At 44.0% G+C, this 22,293-nt stretch overlaps 2 pseudogenes; both read left to right on the top strand.

Moving 5' to 3' along the window:
• Positions 1-12,517: 12,517 nt before the first annotated feature.
• LOC125522527 (BTB/POZ and MATH domain-containing protein 1 pseudogene) lies at positions 12,518-14,269 on the top strand (annotated as a pseudogene).
• Positions 14,270-19,028: 4,759 nt separating this feature from the next.
• LOC125526011 (BTB/POZ and MATH domain-containing protein 1 pseudogene) lies at positions 19,029-20,144 on the top strand (annotated as a pseudogene).
• Positions 20,145-22,293: the final 2,149 nt, after the last annotated feature.

Raw genomic sequence — 22,293 nt, 5'->3', positions numbered from 1 at the left:
AGTGGGCCCAGAGATACCTCTCCGTTTACACGGAGTGACAAATCCCAGTCTCGATTCGTGCCAACCCAACAGACACTTTCGGAGATACCTGTAGTGTACCTTTATAGCCACCCAGTTACGTTGTGACGTTTGGCACACCCAAAGCACTCCTACGGTATCCGGGAGTTGCACAATCTCATGGTCTAAGGAAATGATACTTGACATTAGAAAAGCTATAGCATACGAACTACACGATCTAGTGCTATGCTTAGGATTGGGTCTTGTCCATCACATCATTCTCCTAATGATGTGATCCCGTTATCAATGACATCCAATGTCCATGGTCAGGAAACCGTAACCATCTATTGATCAACGAGCTAGTCAACTAGAGGCTTACTAGGGACATGGTGTTGTCTATGTATCCACACATGTATCTGAGTTTCCTATCAATACAATTATAGTATGGATAATAAACGATTATCATGAACAAGGAAATATAATAATAACTAATTTATTATTGCCTCTAGGGCATATTTCCAACAATACTTTGCTTTGATAACTTGTAGATTTTTGCAATAAGTATATGAGTTCTTTATGACTAATGTTGAGTCCATGGATTATACGCACTTTTTCCCATCCTTCCACTATTGCTAGCCTCTCTAATACCGCGCACCTTTTGCCGGTATCATACACCCACCATATACCTTCCTCAAAACAGCCACCATACCTACCTATTATGGCATTTCCATAGCCATTCCGAGATATATTTCCATGCAACTTTCCACCGTTCCGTTTATTATGACACGCTCCATCATTGTCATATTGCTAGCATGATCATGTAGTTGACATCGTATTTGTGGCAAAGCCACCGTTCATAATTCTTTCATACATGTCACTCATGAGTCATTGCATATCCCGGTACACCGCCGGAGGCATTCATATAGAGTCATATTTTGTTCTAAGTATCGAGTTGTAATTGTTGAGTTGTAAGAAAAATAAAAGTGTGATGATCATCATTATTAGAGCATTGTCCCAAGTGAGGAAAGGATGATGGAGACTATGATTCCCCCACAAGTCGGGATGAGACTCCGGACGCAAAATAAAAAAGAGAAAAAAAGAGGCCATAAAAAAGAGAGAAAAGGCCCAAACAAAAAAAATAAAAAAATAAAAAAAATGAGAGAAAAGGAGAGAAGGGACAATGCTACTATCCTTTTACCACACTTGTGCTTCAAAGTAGCACCATGATCTTCATGATAGAGAGTCTCTCATTTTGTCACTTTCATATACTAGTGGGAATTTTTTATTATAGAACTTGGCTTGTATATTCCAATGATGGGCTTCCTCAAAATGCCCTAGGTCTTCTTGAGCAAGCGAGTTGGATGCACACCCACTTAGTTTCTTTTGTTGAGCTTTCACATACTTATAGCTCTAGTGCATCCGTTGCATGGCAATCCCTACTCACTCACATTGATATCTATTGATGGGCATCTTCATAGCCCGTTGATACGCCTAGTTGATGTGAGACTATCTTCCCTCTTTTTGTCTTCTCCACAACCACCATTCTATTCCACATATAGTGTTATATCCATGGCTCACGCTCATGTATTGCGTGAAGATTGAAAAAGTTTTGAAAATGTTAAAGTATGAAACAATTGCTTGGCTTGTCATCGGGGTTGTGCATGATTTAAATATTTTGTGTGGGGAAGACGGAGCATAGCCAGACTATATGATTTTGTAGGGATAACTTTCTTTGGCCATGTTATTTTGAGAAGACATGATTGCTTTGTTAGTATGCTTGAAGTATTATTACTTTTATGTCAATATGAACTTTTGTCTTGAATCTTTCGGATCTGAATATTCATATCACAAGTAAGAAGAATTGCAATGAAATTATGCCAACTAGCATTCCACATCAAAAATTATCTTTTTTATCATTTACCTACTCGAGGACGAGCAGGAATTAAGCTTGGGGATGCTTGATACGTCTCCAACGTATCTATAATTTTTGATTGCTCCATGCTATATTATCTACTATTTTAGGAAATATTGGGCTTTATTTTCCACTTTTATATTATTTTTGGGACTAACCTATTAACCGGAGGCCTAGCCCAGATTTGTTGTTTTATGCCTATTTCAGTGTTTCGAGGAAAAGGAATATCAGACGGAGTCAAAACGGACCGAAATCAACTGGAGAAGTTATTTTTGGAAGGAAACCCACCTGATGGACTTGGACCCCACGTCAGAAGATACGGGAGGTGCTCACGAGGGTGGGGGCGCGCCCTCCCCCCTGGGCGCGCCCCCCTGCCTCGTGGGGCCCCCGTAGCTCCACCGACGTACTCCTTTCACCCATATATACCGTCGTACCCTAAAACTTCCAAAACAGAAGATAGATCGGGAGTTCCGCCGCCGCAAGCCTCAAGAACCACAAAAAACCAATCGGAACCCCTTTCCGGTACCCTGCCGGAGGGGGGATCCATCTCCGGTGGCCATCTTCATCATCCCGGCGCTATCCATGATGAGGAGGGAGTAGTTCACCCTCGAGGCTGAGGGTATGTACCAGTAGCTATGTGTTTGATCTCTCTCTCTCTCTCTCGTGTTCTCTCTCGTGTTCCATCTATGGCACGATCTTGATGTATCTCGAGCTTTGCTATTGTAGTTGGATCTTATGTTTCTTCTCCCCCTCTACTCTCTTGTGATGAATTGAGTTTCCCCTTTGAAGTTATCTTATCGGATTGAGTCTTTTATGAACACTTGATGTATGTCTTGCCGTGCTTATCTGTGGTGACAATGGGATATCACGTGCCACTTGATGTATGTTTTGGTGACCAACTTGCGGGTTCCGCCCATGAACCTATGCATAGGGGTTGGCACACGTTCTTGATTCTCCGGTAGAAACTTTGGGGCACTATTTGAAGTACTTTTATGTTGGTTGGATAAATCTGAGATTGTGTGATGCATATCGTATAATCATGCCCACGGATACTTGAGGTGACAATGGAGTATCTAGGTGACATTAGGGTTTTGGTTGATTTGTATCTTAAGGTGTTATTCTAGTAAAAACTCTAGGGTTGTTTGTGACACTTATAGGAATAGCCCAACGGATTGATTTGAAAGAATAACTTTGAGGTGGTTTCGTACCCTACCATAATCTCTACGTTTGTTCTCCGCTATTAGTGGCTTCGGAGTGACTCTTTGTTGCATGTAGAGGGCTCGTTATATGATCTATCTATGTTATTATTGTTGAGAGAACTTGCACTAGTGAAAGTATGAACCCTAGGCCTTGTTTCCTATCATTGAAATACCGTTTACGCTCACTTTTACCACTCGCTACCTTGCTGTTTTTATATTTTCAGTTTACAAAAACCTATATCTACTATCTATTTTACACTTGTATCACCATCTCTTCACCGAACTAGTGCACCTATACAATTTACCATTGTATTGGGTGTGTTGGGGACACAAGAGACTCTTTGTTATTTGGTTGTAGGGTTGCTTGAGAGAGACCATCTTCATCCTACGCCTCCTACGGATTGATAAACCTTAGGTCATCCACTTGAGGGAAATTTGCTACTGTCCTACAAACCTGTGCACTTGCAGGCCCAACAACGTCTACAAGAAGAAGGTTGCGTAGTAGACATCACATTCGGATCTGTGATAGAAGGTGTATCCAATAGTTTCCTTTGGATATCCTATGAAGACACATTTCTCCGATTTGGGTTCGAGCTTATCAGGTTGAAGCTTTTTCACATAAGCATCGCAACCCCAAACTTTCAGAAACGACAACTTTGGTTTCTTGCCAAACCACAGTTCATAAGGCGTCGTCTCAACGGATTTTGATGGTGCCCTATTTAACGTGAATGCGGCCGTCTCTAGAGCATAACCCCAAAACGATAGCGGTAAATCAGTAAGAGACATCATAGATCGCACCATATCAAGTAAAGTACGATTACGACGTTCGGACACACCATTACGCTGTGGTGTTCCGGGTGGCGTGAGTTGCGAAACTATTCCGCATTGTTTCAAATGTACACCAAACTCGTAACTCAAATATTCTCCTCCACGATCAGATCGTAGGAATTTTATTTTCTTGTTACGATGATTTTCAACTTCACTCTGAAATTCTTTGAACTTTTCAAATGTTTCAGACTTATGTTTCATTAAGTACATATACCCATATCTGCTTAAGTCATCTGTGAAGGTGAGAAAATAACGATATCCGCCACGAGCCTCAACATTCATCAGACCACATACATCTGTATGTATGATTTCCAACAAATCTGTTGCTCTCTCCATAGTACCGGAGAATGGTGTTTTTGTCATCTTACCCATAAGGCACGGTTCGCAAGTACCAAGCGATTCATAATCAAGTGGTTCTAAAAGTCCATCAGTATGGAGTTTCTTCATGCGCTTTACACCGATATGACCCAAACGGCAGTGCCACAAATAAGTTGCACTATCATTATCAACTCTGCATCTTATGGCTTCAACATTATGAATATGTGTGTCACTACTATCGAGATTTAATAAGAATAGACCACTCTTTAAGGGTGCATGACCATAAAAGATATTACTCATATAAATAGAACAACCATTATTCTCTGATTTAAATGAATAACCGTCTCGCATCAAACAAGATCCAGATATAATGTTCATGCTTAACACTGGCACCAAATAACAATTATTTAGGTCTAATACTAATCCCGAAGGTAGATGTAGAGGTAGCGTGCCGACCGCGATCACATCGACTTTGGAACCATTTCCCACGCGCATCGTCACCTCGTCCTTAGCCAATCTTCGCTTAATCCGTAGTCCCTGTGTCGAGTTGCAAATGTTAGCAACAGAACCAGTATCAAATACCCAGGTGCTACTGCGAGCATTAGTAAGGTACACATCAATAACATGTATATCACATATACCTTTGTTCACCTTGCCATCCTTCTTATCCGCCAAATACTTGGGGCAGTTCCGCTTCCAGTGACCAGTCTGCTTGCAGTAGAAGCACTCAGTTTCAGGCTTAGGTCTAGGTTTGGGTTTCTTCTCTTGAGTAGCAACTTGCCTGTTGTTCTTTTTGAAGTTCCCCTTCTTCTTTCCTTTGCCCTTTTTCTTGAAACTAGTGGTCTTGTTGACCATCAACACTTGATGCTCCTTCTTGATTTCTACCTCCGCAGCTTTCAGCATTGCGAAGAGCTCAGGAATAGTCTTATTCATCCCTTGCATATTATAGTTCATCACGAAGCTCTTGTAGCTTGGTGGCAGTGATTGGAGAATTCTGTCAATGACGCAATCATCTCGAAGATTAACTCCCAATTGAATCAAGTGATTATTATACCCAGACATTTTGAGTATATGCTCACTGACAGAACTGTTCTCCTCCATCTTGCAGCTATAGAACTTATTGGAGACTTCATATCTCTCAATCCAGGCATTTGCTTGAAATATTAACTTCAACTCCTGGAACATCTCATATGCTCCATGACGTTCAAAATGTCGTTGAAGTCCCGATTCTAAGCCGTAAAGCATGGCACACTGAACTATCGAGTAGTCATCAGCTTTGCTCTGCCAAACATTCATAACATCTGGTGTTGCTCCAGCAGCAGGCCTGGCACCCAGCGGTGCTTCCAGGACATAATTCTTCTGTGCAGCAATGAGGATAATCCTCAAGTTACGGACCCAGTCCGTGTAATTGCTACCATCATCTTTCAACTTTGCTTTCTCAAGGAACGCATTAAAATTCAACGGAACAACAGCACAGGCCATCTATCTACAATCAAAAATAAACAAGCAAGATACTATCAGGTACTAAGTTCATGATAAATTTAGGTTCAATTAATCATATTACTAAAGAACTCCCACTTAGATATACATCCCTCTAATCCTCTAAGTGATTACGTGATCCAAATCAACTAAACCATGTCCGATCATCACGTGAGATGGAGTAGTTTCATTGGTGAACATCACTATGTTGATCATATCTACTATATGATTCACGCTCGACCTTTCGGTCTCCGTGTTTCGAGGCCATATCTATATATGCTTGGCTCGTCAAGTATAACCTGAGTATTCCGCGTGTGCAACTGTTTTGCACCCGTTGTATTTGAACGTAGAGCCTATCACACCCGATCATCACGTGGTGTCTCAGCACGAAGAACTTTCGCAACGGTGCATACTCAGGGAGAACACTTCTTGATAATTAGTGAGAGATCATCTTAAAATGCTACCATCAAACAAAGCAAGATAAGATGCATAAAAGATAAACATCACATGCAATCAATATAAGTGATATGATATGGCCATCATCATCTTGTGCTTGTGATCTCCATCTTCGAAGCATCGTCATGATCACCATCGTCACCGGCGCGACACCTTGATCACCATCGTAGCATCGTTTGTCGTCTCGCCAATCTTATGCTTCCATGACTATCGCTACCGGTTAGTGATAAAGTAAAGCATTACAGCGTAATTGCATTGCATACAATAAAGCGACAACCGTATGGCTCCTGCCAGTTGCCGATAACTTGGTTACAAAACATGATCATCTCATACAATAAAGTTTAGCATCATGTCTTGACCATATCACATCACAACATGCCCTGCAAAAACAAGTTAGACATTCTCTACTTTGTTGTTGCAAGTCTTACGTGGCTGCTACGGGCTTAAGTAAGAACCAATCTTACCTACGCATCAAAACCACAATGATAGTTTGTCAAGTTGGTGCTGTTTTAACCTTCGCAAGGACCGGGCGTAGCCACACTCGGTTCAACTAAAGTTCGAGAAACTGACACCCGCTATCCACCTTTGTGCAAAGCACGTCGGGAGAACCGGTCTCGCGTAAGCGTATGCGTAATGTCGGTCCGGGCCGCTTCGTCCAACAATACCACTGAACCAAAGTATGACATGCTGGTAAGCAGTATGACTTATATCGCCCACAACTCACTTGTGTTCTACTCGTGCATATAACATCAACACATAAAACCTAGGCTCGGATGCCACTGTTGGGGAACGTAGTAATTTCAAAATTTTCCTACGCACACACAAGATCATGGTGATGCATAGCAACGAGAGGGGAGAGTGTTGTCTACGTACCCTCGTAAACCGGCAACAGAAGTGTTGACACAACGTAGAGGAAGTAGTCGTACGTCTTCCCGATCCGACCGATCCAAGCACCGAACGTACGGCACCTCCGAGTTCTAGCACACGTTCAGCTCGATGACTATCCCCGGACTCCGATGCAGCAAAGTGCCGTGGAAGAGTTCCGTCAGCACGACGGCGTGGTGACGATCTTGATGTTCAACTGTCGCAGGGCTTCGCCTAAGCACCACTACAATATTATCGAGGATTATGGTGGAAGGGGGCACCGCACACGGCTAAGAAAACGATCACGTGGATTAACTTGTGTGTCTAGGGGTGCCCCCTGCCCCCGTATATAAAGGAGCAAGGGGAGGAGGCCGGCCGGCCCTATGGCGCGCCAAGGAGTCCTCCTCCTAGTAGGAGTAGGACTCCTACTAGGAGGGGGAAGGAAGTGGGGAGGGAGAAGGAAAGGGGGGCGGCCCCCCCTCTCCTAGTCCAATTCGGACCAGGGGGAGGAGGCACGCGGCCCACCCTGGCTGCCCCTCTCTCTCTCTCCACTAAGGCCCATATGGCCCATTACTTCTCCCGGGAGGGTTCCGGTAACCCTCCGGCTCTCCGATTTTCTCCAAAATCACCCGGAACACTTCCGGTGTCCGAATATAGCCGTCCATTATATCAATCTTTATGTCTCGACCATTTCGAGACTCCTTGTTATGTCTGTGATCACATCCGGGACTCCGAACTAACTTCGGTACATCAAAACTCATAAACTCATAATATAACTGTCATCGAAACCTTAAGCGTGCGGACCCTATGGGTTCGAGAACAATGTAGACATGACCGAGACACGTCTCCTGTCAATAACCAATAGCGGAACCTGGATGCTCATATTGGCTCCTACATATTCTACGAAGATCTTTATCGGTCAGACCGCATAACAGCATACGTTGTTCCCTTTGTCATCGGTATGTTACTTGCCCAGGATTCGATCGTCGGTATCTCAATACCTAGTTCAATCTCGTTACCGGCAAGTCTCTTTACTCGTTTCGTAATACATCATCTCGCAACTAACTCATTAGTTGCAATGCTTGCAAGGCTTATGTGATGTGCATTACCGAGAGGGGCCAGAGATACCTCTCCGACAATCGGAGTGACAAATCCTAATCTCGAAATACGCCAACCCAACATTTACCTTTGGAGACACCTGTAGAGCTCCTTTATAATCACCCAGTTACGTTGTGATGTTTGGTAGCACACAAAGTGTTCCTCCAGCAAACGGGAGTTGCATAATCTCATATTCATAGGAACATGTATAAGTCATGAAGAAAACAATAGCAACATACTAAACGATCGGGTGCTAAGCTAATGGAATGGGTCATGTCAATCACATCATTCTCCTAATAATGTGATCCCGTTAATCAAATGACAACACATGTCTATGGTTAGGAAACATAACCATCTTTGATTAACGAGCTAGTTAAGTAGAGGCATACTAGTGACGTTTAGTTTGTCTATGTATTCACACAAGTATTATGTTTCCGGATAATAAAATTCTAGCATGAATAATAAACATTTATCATGATATAAGGAAATAAAATAATAACATTATTATTGCCTCTAGGGCATATTTCCTTCATCACTTTACTTGTGCCGTAATGCATGATCCCGTGACCAACTACTTAGTCACACTGAGCTCATTATGATGATGCATTACCGAGTGGGCCCAGAGATACCTCTCCGTCATATGGAGTGACAAATCCCAGTCTTGATTCATGCCAACCCAACAGACACTTTCGGAGATACCTGTAGTGCACCTTTATAGTCACCCAGTTACATTGTGACGTTTGGTACACCCAAAGCACTCCTACGGTATCCGGGAGTTGCACAATCTCATGGTCTAAGGAAATGATACTTGACATTCAGAAAAGCTCTAGCAGACGAACTACACGATCTTGTGCTATGCTTAGGATTGGGTCTTGTCCATCACATCATTTTCCTGATGATGTGATCCCGTTATCAATGACATCCAATGTCCATGGTCAGGAAACCGTAACCATCTATTGATCAACGAGCTAGTCAACTAGAGGCTCACTAGGGACATGTCATGGTCTATGTATTCACACATGTATTATGATTTCCGGATAACACAATTATAGCATGAACAATAGACAATTATCATGAACAAGGAAATATAATAATAACCATTTTATTATTGCCTCTAGGGCATATTTCCAACATGATGGTCACGAACAACAACGCCTTTAGGTCAAATTCTTCCCCCATGTGCTCATCCCACACACGTACACCTGTTCCATTCCACAGTTGTAAGAGTTCTTCAACTAATGGCCTTAGGTACACATTAATGTCGTTGCCGGGTTGCTTAGGACCTTGGATGAGCACTGGCATCATAATGAACTTCCGCTTCATGCACAACCAAGGAGGAAGGTTATACAAACATAGAGTCACAAGTCAGGTGCTATGGTTGCTGCTCTGCTCCCCAAAAGGATTAATGCCATCTGCGCTTATACCAAACCAGACGTTCCTTGTGTCATCTGCAAACTCCTCCCCGTACTTTCTTCCAATTTTTCTCCACTGCGACCCGTCAGCGGGTACTCTCAACTTTCCGTCTTTCTTACGGTCTTCTCTGTGCCATCGCATCGCCTTGGCATGCTCTTTGTTTTGGAACAAACGTTTCAACCGTGGTATTATAGGAGCATACCACATCACCTTGGCAGGAATCTTCTTCCTGGGGCGCTCGCCCTCGACATCACCAGGGTCATCGCGGCTGATCTTATAGCGCAATGCACCGCATACCGGGCAAGCGTTCAAATCCTCGTACTCACCACGGTAGAGGATGCAATCATTAGGGCATGCATGTATCTTCTGCACCTCTAACCCTAGAGGGCAGAGAGCCTTCTTTGTTTTGTATGTACTCTCGGGCAATTCGTTGTCCTTTGGAAACATATTCTTTATCATTACCAGCAACTTTCCAAATCCCTTGCCAGATACACCATTCTCTGCCTTCCATTGTAGCAATTCCAGTGTGGTGCCCAGCTTTTTCTTGTCACCTACGCAATTCGGGTAAAAAAATTTTTGTGATCCTCTAACATGCGCTACAACTTCTTCTTCTCCAAATCACTTGCGCAGTTTCTCTTTGCATCGGCAATAGCCCGACCTAGATCATCAACGGGCTCATCCGATGCCTCTTCTTCAGCTTCTTCCCGCATTGCCGGCTCAGCTTCTTCCCGCATTACTGGCTCAGCTTCTTCCTTCATTGTTGTATCATCGTATTCAGGGAACCCATGGCCAGGATAGCTGTCGTCGTCCTCTTCTTCTTCATTGTCTTCCATCATAACCCCTCTTTCTTCATGCTTGGTCCAAACATTATAGTGGGGCATGAAACCGGACTCAAACAGGTGGACGTGAATGGTTCTTGACGTAGAGTAATTGTGACCATTCTTACAGCCAGCACATGGACAAGGCATAAAACTATCCGCCCGCTTGTTTGCCTCAGCCGCAAGCAGAAAATTATGCACGCCATTAATGAACTCGGGAGAGCATCGGTCATCGTACATCCATTGCCGGCTCATCTTCAATACACAGCACCGAAAACACCAAATTAATACAATACATAAAGTTCATACATAAAGTTCATACAACACTTAAATGCAACAAACAAATAACTCTCTAGCTAAAGAATTTAAATGCAACAACAAATGCGATCAAGATCGCAACTAAGGTAACAATTGATCCAACAGCATAATGATACCAAGCCTCACTATGAATGACATATTTTCTAATCTTTCTAATCTTTCTAATCTTCAAGCGCATTTTTTCCATCTTAATCTTGTGATCATCGACGACATCGGCAACATGCAACTCCAATTCCATCTTCTCCCCCTCAATTCTTTTCAATTTTTCTTTCAAATCCTCGTTTTCTCTTTCAGCTAAATTTAACCTCTCGACAATAGGGTCGGTTGGAATTTCTGGTTCAACTACCTCCTACATACAAATATCTATGTCAGCTTGATGGACATAATTTGTCATAAACACGAAATGCAACAAATAGTTTTAAAAGAGAATATACCACATCCGAATATAACAAGGGCGAGGGCCGACGGGGACGGATATCAAAACCATGGCACTATGTATAACAAACAACGTACGGGTAAGATAATTATACGAGTAACTATATATCCAAATCACACAAACATCATTTTTTTATATAAAATTTCATGAACAAGAGGCTCACCACAAGGTGGTGCCGGCGACGGGACGGTGCGGGCGATCGACGGTGGTTACGACGGAGATTTAGAAGGCACTAAGTAAACCACACCTACATATTGCAAACTAAGTGTTATTTTGACCTCAATTTGCATATAAATCAAATACTACCACATATAATTCCTCCCAAATTACTAAAACCCACAATTAATCACTATATAAACCAATGCAAAAGCTAATCTAGCAATGAGAGATGAAAGGACAAAGTTGCTAACCTTTGTGATCATTTGAATGGATGGGGGCCTGCAAATCTTGACAAATTTGTGGCAAATTTTGTGATGAACTCGAGAGGAAGAAGGGAAGAACAGAGAAGAGGGAGAGGGGAAAGGGGGAAGAACAAAGTGCTGGTGGGCGAAGCGTTTATATAGGACGACCTTTAGTACCGGTTCGTGGCACGAACCGGTAGTAAAGGTGCTGGAGGGGCCTCACTCTGACAACATCCTGCCACCACTCTCATTAGTACCGGTTCGTGCCACGAACCGGTGCTAAAGGTTCGCCACGAACCGGTACTAAAGAGCTCCTCCCGTCTAGCCGTTGGAACCGGCACTAATGGACACATTAGTGCCGGTTCTGTTACAAACCGGGACTAATGTGTCGCACATTTGACCCTTTTTCTACTAGTGGGAGGGGGGGTTAATCGCCATGAAAATAGGACTAGAAAAGTTACCAGCCTTGAAAATCAAAGGTACAAGATAACAACATTGGTGCCCAACAAATTTACCTCTTTTTGTATCAAACCTTGATCTTAATTTATAATATTTGGAAAATATATAAATAAGTGGATATTGTTTCAGATCTAAAAAAGATCAGGGAGCATTGTATTCCAATTTGATACTACATGAAGTCTTTAGTGCACTGCATTGAATTAAAAATGAAACCGTCTTTACTTCTTGAATTGATATGCGGATATACACCAACTCACATTATTTGTTAAGAAAATATAAATTATAATATGTTAAATCTTGAAAATAATATTGTAGAAAATTTATAAAGACTAGCCCGTGCAGGCACACGGGTTGATGACTAGTCATTACTAATTAAACAAAGAAATTTTCTTATCTATCCCTGCAAAAAAAAATATTTTTTTCTTATCTATCCAAATTCTTTTGAAATTTCTTTCAATCGAAGGAGCCCTTAAGCTCAAGCTGGAGTGGGCCGAGCAATTCCCCCCAATTACCATTCTCGCGCAGCCGAACCCTCGCTTTCCCCACCGCCACCGCCGCCGGCCCCCGTTCCCGTCGCCCTGCAGCGCCTCCCGAGCCTCGTCGCAGCCGTTCTCCGTCCCCTCTGACCCCGTCGACACCACCGCCCGCCGCACTTGTTCAGAGTTCAAGCTAACAGCAATGGCGGTACCCCAGAGCCCACGGATCTGGGCGACCTCGTCCTCGACCTGCACCCTGGAGAGGGCGGGGGGCGCGCACTTCTTCAGGATCGACGGCTACAGCCTGTGCAAGGGCCTCGGCAAGGGCAACTTCATCCCCTCGGCCACCTTCGCCATCGGCGGCCACGACTGGCGCCTCCTCTTCTACCCCGACGGCGACACGGAGGCCAGAAACGGCTCCATCTCGGTCCACCTCGAGCTCATGGACGAGGGCGTGGAGGTGAGGGCGCTGTACGATCTGACGCTGTTCAAGCAAGCCGAACCGACGTCGGGGTGCTTCGTGTGGACAAAACCGACGGAGCCGGTGGTGTTCAGCTGCTCCCCTGGTAAAACCTCGCACCGTGGCCATTCCAATTTCGCGGGGAGGAGCATGCTCGAAGCGTGGTCGTACCTGTACTTCCCCCGCGACGTCCTTATCGTTAAGTGCAAGCTCCTTGTTATCAAGCTCAAGGAAGCACAGATACCAAAAACCAGAATGAACTTTGAGACCATCCAAGTGCCGCCTTCAGACCTGTCGCATAATCTTGGAAGTTTGCTCGAGGCGGGGGAGGAATCGGATGTGTCTTTCAAGGTCAAAGATGAGGTTTTCACTGCCCATAAGATCGTCCTCGCAATGCGGTCGCCGGTCTTCAAGGCGGAGCTCTATGGGCCGATGAGGGACAAGTGCCGGCAGAGCATAGCCATTGAAGACATGGAGCCCGCTGTTTTCAAAGCGCTGCTTCACTTTATCTACACAGATGAGTTGCCGCCCATGGACGACCTTGATGGTGATGATGACAAAGAAGAAATGGTCAAGCATTTGCTCGTGGCTTCGGATAGGTATGCCATGGAAAGGATGAAGTTGATGTGCGAGAGAAAACTTTGCAAGTTTCTTGATGCCAAGACTGTGGCGGCCACGTTAGCTCTTGCAGACCAGTATCATTGCAGCAAGCTCAAAGATGCTTGCATTGGATTTATCAACTCTTTGGACAGAATGGATGAAGTGATGACTAGTACAGGTTATCAACACCTGAAAAGAGCATGTCCTACTATCTGTATTGATATGTGGGAGAATGCCGCCAAGGCTCGCAAAATATAGTATGATTGCCACAGGTTAGCTTTGGTGTAGTTACTTCAGTATCCTTTATGTTGCAGTGGAACGTGCCAAAATGTCTTCCTGGGGTTGAAGGAATGTTGGAAACAACTTAGTTTGAACTGGATTTGCTATATGCACTGAAGTTCTTGGAGATTGTCAAGGGATTGATTGATCAGAAAAATCATTGCTGTTTTGCTTTGATTTCTTCAGGTCGTTTCGTTCTCTCCATAATCTATATAACCTGGGCAGTCCAGTTCTTTTTCTTCCTTTTGTTGTTGTTTCCTGTGTCTCTGCCGTGTGCAGTGGGGTCGTGTAATCTGTTCAGCTTCAGTGTAGTTACTTCAGTTTAGGCTGTAGCAATCAGAGATTAGTTTCTTTATTTCTTAAGTTATCAGAGATCTATTGACTGAGGGTAAGTTTAAAAAATTGTATGCGACCATGCTATATATTATTAACCTATGCTAGATCACCACAAATTCCCCTTTATGCTTTCTCATATCAATGAGCAGCTATCATGACCACGTCAAATGTGAATTGTGATGAAACATTAGCAAACAACAATACTATAGAAAATTATTCAGTAAAATCATTAATCAGTGCCAATTTTTATACTGCAGAAGTCCTAATTATATGTTAGTATGCGACTGCAAATAAGTCTTGTCACAAGACCAATATATTGTTCGCATCAATGTTCCAGTGTAAAATGTCTAGCTTGCATTTTGTTACCAGATTTTTTTTTGTTTGTTTATTTGGAGGCAGCCAGAACTTCGGAAAAGAGAACTTTTGGAACCAAAACCTGCGCAGATTACAAAACCAGTTTAACCAGGCAGCACCCACTGTTCTCTTACGTTTGCTTACTGTGTCATGTTTTCTGTTCTTCAATTCTGCATTTTGGTTACTCTCTTGTGAAAGGAGAGCATTTCACTTGATAAGCTGTTGAATAGCTACCACTTCAGTTTATTGTTCCAAGTATGAACAGAAAGCTTAATGATTCCTGTTCTCGGATTGATATGCTGCCACATCTCATCTGTAAGTAGGCCTTAAACCAGCATGCTATGGTGGCAGGAGACTTCTTTTTCAAGAGAGATTTACTTGGTACAGTATTTATTCCCTTCTTCCCATTGTTTAATGGTAGCAATTGTTGTTTAATCTATGCTATATGGGATCCAATTTTTAGTTCTTGCAAAGGCCTCTTAACATTTCTACGGTTACTTTAATTTATTCTTGATTAGAATTTTCACATATGAAGAGATTTATAACCTTGGGATTTGTTTACCACATGAAAATCACATTGTCAGAATGTCTCCGTAGTGGGACGTGGTTATTTGCTCCAACATCGTCGCTATGGCAGGGTATGGAGACATATCTGAGATGCGGAAGTGGATCCCGAGGGAAGTCAGGGTGCTACAGTACCCTCCTTGAGTAAACAGAGGAGGCAAGTCCGAGATCTGGCACTGCCCAATGATTACTGTAGATTGTCGATTACTGTACGCAAATTACTGTTGTATCGTTGTATTAGAGCACTGTTTACAAGTCAGGGTAGCAAGTCAGAGGATCCACTTCCTGCCTTTTTCACCAAGTTGTTTGTTTGTGATCAGACTTAACTGATCAGTTCTATATGCCTAGTTAAGATACCATCAGTCTCAAGTGGTTGGCTGTCTGTGCTCAAGGAATGGCTGAAGAGGCCGGTCGTTGCCAGATGAACTACAGTACAATTCTCACGGAATGGCTGAAGTGGTCTTGGTCAGACTTTGATGAGAGGTTAGTCGTGGCCAGATGAATTATCGTACAGGCCTTCCCAATTGTGCCAAGAGTCTTGTTGCGCCAATTCGTTGCGGTAACATTGATCTTGATGACGTTCTTCAGGCCTTCCCGGCTATTCGCTCCATCTTCCCAATGAGATATTTGGATCTGTCTCTTTCAGTTACAAGGTTGAAGAGGATACACTTTCAGTTCTTAGAAGATAAAGTTGCTGGGAAGCTATTGCCTTGGATCACGAGGCATGTGGCTACCCCGGGCCGCGTCGTTTTGGTCAAGGCTGTGCTTACCGCCATTGCTAATTGATAGTTTGCGGTGGCGCCTACCTATGGGCGGGATGTGACAAGGTGACTGGTGGAGAATGCAAGGTCAACCGGGAACTTGTATGTAAGCCCAAGATCTTCGGTGGTTTGGGCATCCTCAACCTGAAGAAGTTTGCTACTGCCCTTCGATTGCGATGGCTTTGGTATGAATGGGCTGACCCACCCAAGACTTGGGTTGGGATGGGAACGCCATGCAATGACAATGATAGGGACATTTTTGCGGCGGCCACCACGGTCCACATTGGAGATGGAGGCAAGGCAAAGTTCTGGGAATCACCCCGGCTCCAAGGCATGAGACCCAAAGATATTGCTCCTAGGATCTTTGACCTCTCAAAAAAGAAATCTTGCTCTGTCCAAACTGCTCTTCTCAACAATTTTTGGGTTAATCAAATTGATACGCATCATGGGATCACCCTTGAGCACCTACAGGAGTTCATCACACTTTGGGAGAAACTATCCTCTATTACTCTCAACAACAGTATGCAAGATACTATCCACCGGAAGTTCACCTCTCAAGGAGAATACTCGACGTCGACTGCCTATATGGCGCAGTTTGCGGGACACACGACTAGCATCATGCCTGTTACTGTTTGGAAGGTTTGGGCCCCTTCGAAATGCAAGTTCTTTGCTTGGTTGATAATTCAAAACAGAGTATGGATGGCCGATCGATTGCTCCGCCGTGGCTGGCCGAACTGCAACCTTTGCCCACTTTGCAAGCAAGTCCAGGAAACGGCGGCGCATCTTCTCTTTCAGTGTAGGTTCTCCCAGCGTGTTTGGGTTGAGGTTGCTACGTGGATTGGCCTACATGGTGATGTGGTGAGGAGCTGGAGAGTTGAGGCTTCAGTTCGAGATTGGTGGATTAAAAATGTGATTGAGCGCGGAAACCAAAGAAAGGCGATCGCCTCCTTGTTCATGCTTATGTCTTGGGAGATTTGAAAAGAGCGTAACGCAAGGGTCTTTCACAACACTGCGGCCACAATGATGATGGTTGTCGCGAAGATCAAAGAGGAGGCCCATCTTTGGGCTATGGCAGGTGCCACCCACTTGAGTATTGTAATGCTGCGAGAGTAGTTTTTTGTTCCCTGCTTTGCGGCTATTTGTCTAAAACCTTCTTAATCAATGAAAATGGCAAATCTTTTGCCTTGTTTCAAAAAATAAAATTACCGTACAGTTCTGTCTCGAGCTTTCATACAAAATGCGCTAGTGTCAAATGTCTTGACCTTTCATATAAAATGCGCTAGTGTAAAACATGCTCTTATATTATGAGACGAAGGGAGTAGTAGACTTCAACAACCAGTGTATGTGTGCAAGAGAGGGCAACCAATGTGTGTGTTTTTTCTTCTAGATCGATAATTATTGACAAAGGTGAGGCGACACGACACCCTTCTGACGAGCAATCTGGGATATCAGATGTCTATAGTAGACTTCAACCAGTGTCTGTGTGCAAGAGAGGGGATAGACTAGTGTAGAATCTGAGCTTACAGTGAAAGAACAGAAAAAAGATACAAGCTGTACCGACCATATTCAATCCAACAGCAAAGGTTGCTTTTTCCTATTTTTTCATTTTAAGCCTAGATTCTACACTAGTCTGCCCTAGATCAGTTGCCTCCCATGGACGACCTCAATGATGACGACAAAGAAGAAATGGTCAAGCATTTGCTCGTGGCTGCAGACAGGTATGGCATGGAGAGGATGAAGTTGATGTGCCAGAGCAAACTTTGCAAGTTTGCTGAGGCCAAGAATGTGGTGACCACGTTAGCTCTTGCCAGCCAGCATCATTGTAGCAAGCTCAAAGATGCTTGCATTGGATTTATCAACTCTTTACATAGAGTGGATAATGTGATGACTAGTACAGGGTCAGCACCTGAAAAGAGCATGTCCTAGTATCTTTGCTAAAACCCGCAAAATACAGTAGTATAAGAATGTTAAACATGTACTTAAAAAAATAGATATTGAAAAATATATGTTGTAAACAATGTTAAACGTGTATACATAGAATGTTTCTTTGAACACATGTATATAAAGAATTTTAAACATGTATAAATAAATATATCGGATGTATAAGAAAAATGTAAGATGTGTCTGAAAAAAATTGGACATCAAAGCATATATTTGAAAAAAAATATTAATCATATGTATGAAAAATGTTAACCCTGTATTAAAAAATACTTTTATGTATATAAAAAAGTATATTGTGTATGAAAACAATAGACATCATAATATTTATTTGAAAAAAATATCTTCATCATGTATTGGAAATGCCTAACGTGTATTAAAAAATGTTTCTTGACATTGATGAAAAATGTATAATGTGTAACAAAAATGTAGAAATGTGTTGAAAAAAGAAAATAAAGAAAAGAAAAAAAAACAAAGAAAACCGTAGAAAGACATGAAAAGAAACCGAAGAGAAAAAGGAAACAAGAAAACCAGAAATAAACAAGCAAAAAAGAAAAAGAAACATAGAAACAAAAAAAAGGAAGAAACCCGAGAAAGGAACAAAGAAAACCATAAAAAACAAAGAGAAAGAGGAAGATTGTAAAATATCTGTGAAAATCGAGAAAGAAACGAAGGAAACCGATGAAAAAATAATGAAAACTTAAGTTATAACGAGTAAAAAAGAAAAGCCGGTGAAAAAACCCAAAGAAAAAAAACATAAGAAACTGAAACAAAAAACCCGGAGAAAACCTTCAGCGTGCGAACCTATTGCGAACGAGTTCAGGGTTAGGCCTTGTACAATAGAAGGTGCCTAGAGAGGTGCTTAGAAAAATAAACCGAATTTTCCTGAAGCACCGGTGCCTATTTCTACAGGAGAGACGCTTAGTTAAGCGTCTACCCTGTACAAATAAATACTGATGCTTAAGAAAAGCCTAATTTATTTCTCTAAGCACCTTCCTTAAGCATCTTCCATTGTACAAGGCCTTAACGAGCTTGTCCGCGGTGCAATGCGCTTGAGGCGAGAGAAGCGTCCATTAGCCCATTAGCCCAGGACCCCTGCCTTGTTTGTCCCCTGATCTCACGGTGATTGATCACAGTTCGAGTAGTCCATGGAGACCATCGTGATCAACCTTAACATCTCCCATCCGCGGATTTCTCAAAAAAAAAAATCTCCTATCCGCGGCGCTTAGTTTCCTTGTCCATCCAGCACAGATCGAGACCAGCAATGGCGGCATCCCTGATCCAAGATCCCGTGATCTCGACGACCTCGACCAGCACGCCGGCGAAGACGCGGGGCGAGCACGTGTTCAAAATTGAAGGCTACAGCGTTTGCAAGGGCTTCGGCGTCGGCAAGTTCATCCGGTCGGCCACCTTCTCCGTCGGAGGGCACGACTGGTGTGTCCGCTACTACCCCGACGGTGTCACGGAGGCCTACAAAGACTACGTCTCAGTCTACCTCGAGCTCATGAACAGAGATGTGGAGGTGCTGGCGCTGTGCCATCTGACGCTGGTCCAGCAGGCTACAGGGTCGCCGGCACAATTTACATTGCCAAAACTAATGGCGCCTGTGCTGCTCAGCAGCTACGCTGGTAGTATAACCTGGTCCTGGGGCTATGCCACGTTCGCGACGAGGAGCGTCCTCGAAGCGTTTTCGCACTGGTACATCCCGGACGATGTCCTTCTCATTAAGTGCGAGCTCACTGTTATCAAGCCAAAGGTAGCACAGATGTCAATGACCACAAGGAACTTTCACATCCAAGTGCCTCCTTCGGACTTGTCGGAAAATCTTAGAAGTTTGCTGGAGGAGGGGGAGGGATCGGATGTGTCTTTCAAGGTCAAAGATGAGGTTTTCCCTGCCCACAAGATCGTCCTCGCAATGCGGTCGCCGGTCTTCGAGGCCGAACTCTACGGGCCAATGAGGGAGAAATGTGAGCAAAGTATAACCATCGAAGATATGGAGCCTGCTGTTTTCAAAGCATTGCTTCGCTTCATCTACTCAGATGAGTTGCCTCCCATGGACGACCTCAATGATGATGACAAACAAGAAATGGTCAAGCATTTGCTCGTGGCTGCGGACAGATATGGCATGGAGAGGATGAAGTTGATGTGTGAGAGAAAACTTTGCAAGTTTCTTGAGGCCAATAATGTGGCGACCACGTTGGCTCTTGCTGACCAGCATCATTGCAACAAGCTCAAAGATGCTTGCATTGGATTTATCAACTCTTTAGATAGAGTGGATGATGTGGTGAGTAGTACAGGGTATCAGCACCTGAAAGAAGCATGTCCTAGTGTCTTTGTTGATATGTGGGAGAAAGCTGCGAAGACTCGCAAAATACAGTAGTACGATCGCCATGTTATAGCTTTATTAGTGTAGTTTCTTCATTGTCCTTTATGTTGGAGTGCACCGTGTCAAAGCGTCTTCCTAGGGTCGAAGGAATGCTGGAAATAACTTAGTTTGAACTGAATTCGCAATATGTACTGAAGTTCCTGGAGATTTTTTTTTCGAAAAGAGGGGACTCCTCGGCCTCTGCATCGGAACGATGCATACGGCCACTGAAGTTCCTGGAGATGGTCAAGGGATTGATTGATCGATCAGAAGAATCATTGCTGTTTTGCCTTTGCTTTGATTTCTTCAGGTCGTTTTATTCACTCTAGAATCTATGTACCCTGGGCGGTCCAATTCTTTTTCTTCATTTTGTTGTTGTTTCCCGGGTCTTTGCCGTGTGCACAGTGGGGTGCTGTAATTTTTGTTCAGCTTCAGTGTAGTTACTTCAGTTGAGACTAGCCATCCGAGATTAGTTTCTCTATTTATTAAGTTACCGGAGATCTTTTGGCTGAGGGTAAGTTTAAAAAATTGCATGCCTTGGGACATGCTATATATTACTCACCCAGTCCCAAACTAAAGTTGAGACACTTATTTTGAGACGGAGGGAGTATTAACCTATGCTAGATCACTACAAATTCCCTTTTATGCTTTCTCATCCAGTGAGTAGCTATCAATATCATGACCATATCTGTCATGAAGTGTGATGAAACATTAGCAAATAGCATTACTGTTGGGGAACGTAGCATAAATTCAAAATTTTCCTACGTGTCACCAAGATCTATCTATGGAGAGACTAGCAACGAGGGGAAGGAGAGTGCATCTACATACCCTTGTAGATCGCTAAGCGGAAGTGTTTAAGTGAACGGGGTTGATGGAGTCGTACTCGTCGTGATTCAAATCACCGATGATCCTAGTGCCGAACGGACAGCACCTCCGCGTTCAACACACGTACGGAAGGGAGACGTCTCCCATGCCTTGATCCAGCAAGGAGGAGGGAGAGGTTGATGGAGATCCAGCAGCACGACGGCGTGATGGAAGTAGCGGGATTCCAACAGGGCTTCGCTAAGCGCTGCGGGAGGAGGTAGATGTGTCACGGGAGGGAGAGGGAGGCGCCAGGCCTTAGATTGGTTTGCTCCTCCTTTTTCCCCACTATATATAGGGCCAAGGGAGAGGGGGAGGCGCAGCCCTTGCCGCTTCCTCCAAGGAAGGGTGCGGCCAAGGGTGGGGAGGAGTCCATCCTCCCCAAGGCACCTCGGAGGTGCCTTCCCCTTTTAGGACTCTCTCCTTTTTCTCTTCTCTTGGCATGGGCCTCTTGGGGCTGGTGCTCTTGGCCCATGTAGGCCAAGGCACATCCCCTACAGCCCATGTGGCCCCCCGGGGCAGGTGGCCCCACCCGGTGGACCCCCGGGACCCTTCCGGTGGTCCCGGTACAATACCGATGACCCCGAAACTTGTCCCGATGGCCGAAATAGCACTTCCTATATATAATTCTTTACCTCCGGACCATTCTGGAACTCCTCGTGACGTCCGGGATCTCATCCGGGACTCCGAACAACATTCGGGTTACCGCATACTAATATCTTCATAACCCTAGCGTCACCGAACCTTAAGTGTGTAGACCCTACGGGTTCGGGAGACATGCAGACATGACCGAGACGTTCTCCGGTCAATAACCAACAGCGGGATCTGAATACCCATGATGGCTCCCACATGTTCCACGATGATCTCATCGGATGAACCACGATGTCAAGGACTTAATCAATCCCGTATACAATTCCCTTTGTCTATCGGTATGTTACTTGCCCGAGATTCGATCGTCGGTATCCAATACCTTGTTCAATCTCGTTACCGGCAAGTCTCTTTACTCGTTCCGTAACACATCATCCTGTGATCAACTCCTTGGTCACATTGCGCATATGATGATGTCCTACCGAGTGGGCCCAGAGATACCTCTCCGTTTACACGGAGTGACAAATCCCAGTCTCGATTCGTGCCAACCCAACAGACACTTTCAGAGATACCTGTAATGCACCTTTATAGTCACCCAGTTACGTTGTGACGTTTGATACACCCAAAGCATTCCTACGGTATCCGGGAGTTGAAGAATCTCATGGTCTAAGGAAATGATACTTGACATTAGAAAAGCTATAGCATATGAACTACA

The sequence above is a fragment of the Triticum urartu genome, chromosome 7A (assembly GCF_056163025.1).
Source record: "Triticum urartu cultivar PI428250 chromosome 7A, HENAU_Tu73, whole genome shotgun sequence".
Lineage (NCBI taxonomy): Eukaryota > Viridiplantae > Streptophyta > Magnoliopsida > Poales > Poaceae > Triticum > Triticum urartu.
Note: the sequence above shows the minus strand (reverse complement) of the source record. Positions and strands in the feature narration are given on the sequence as shown.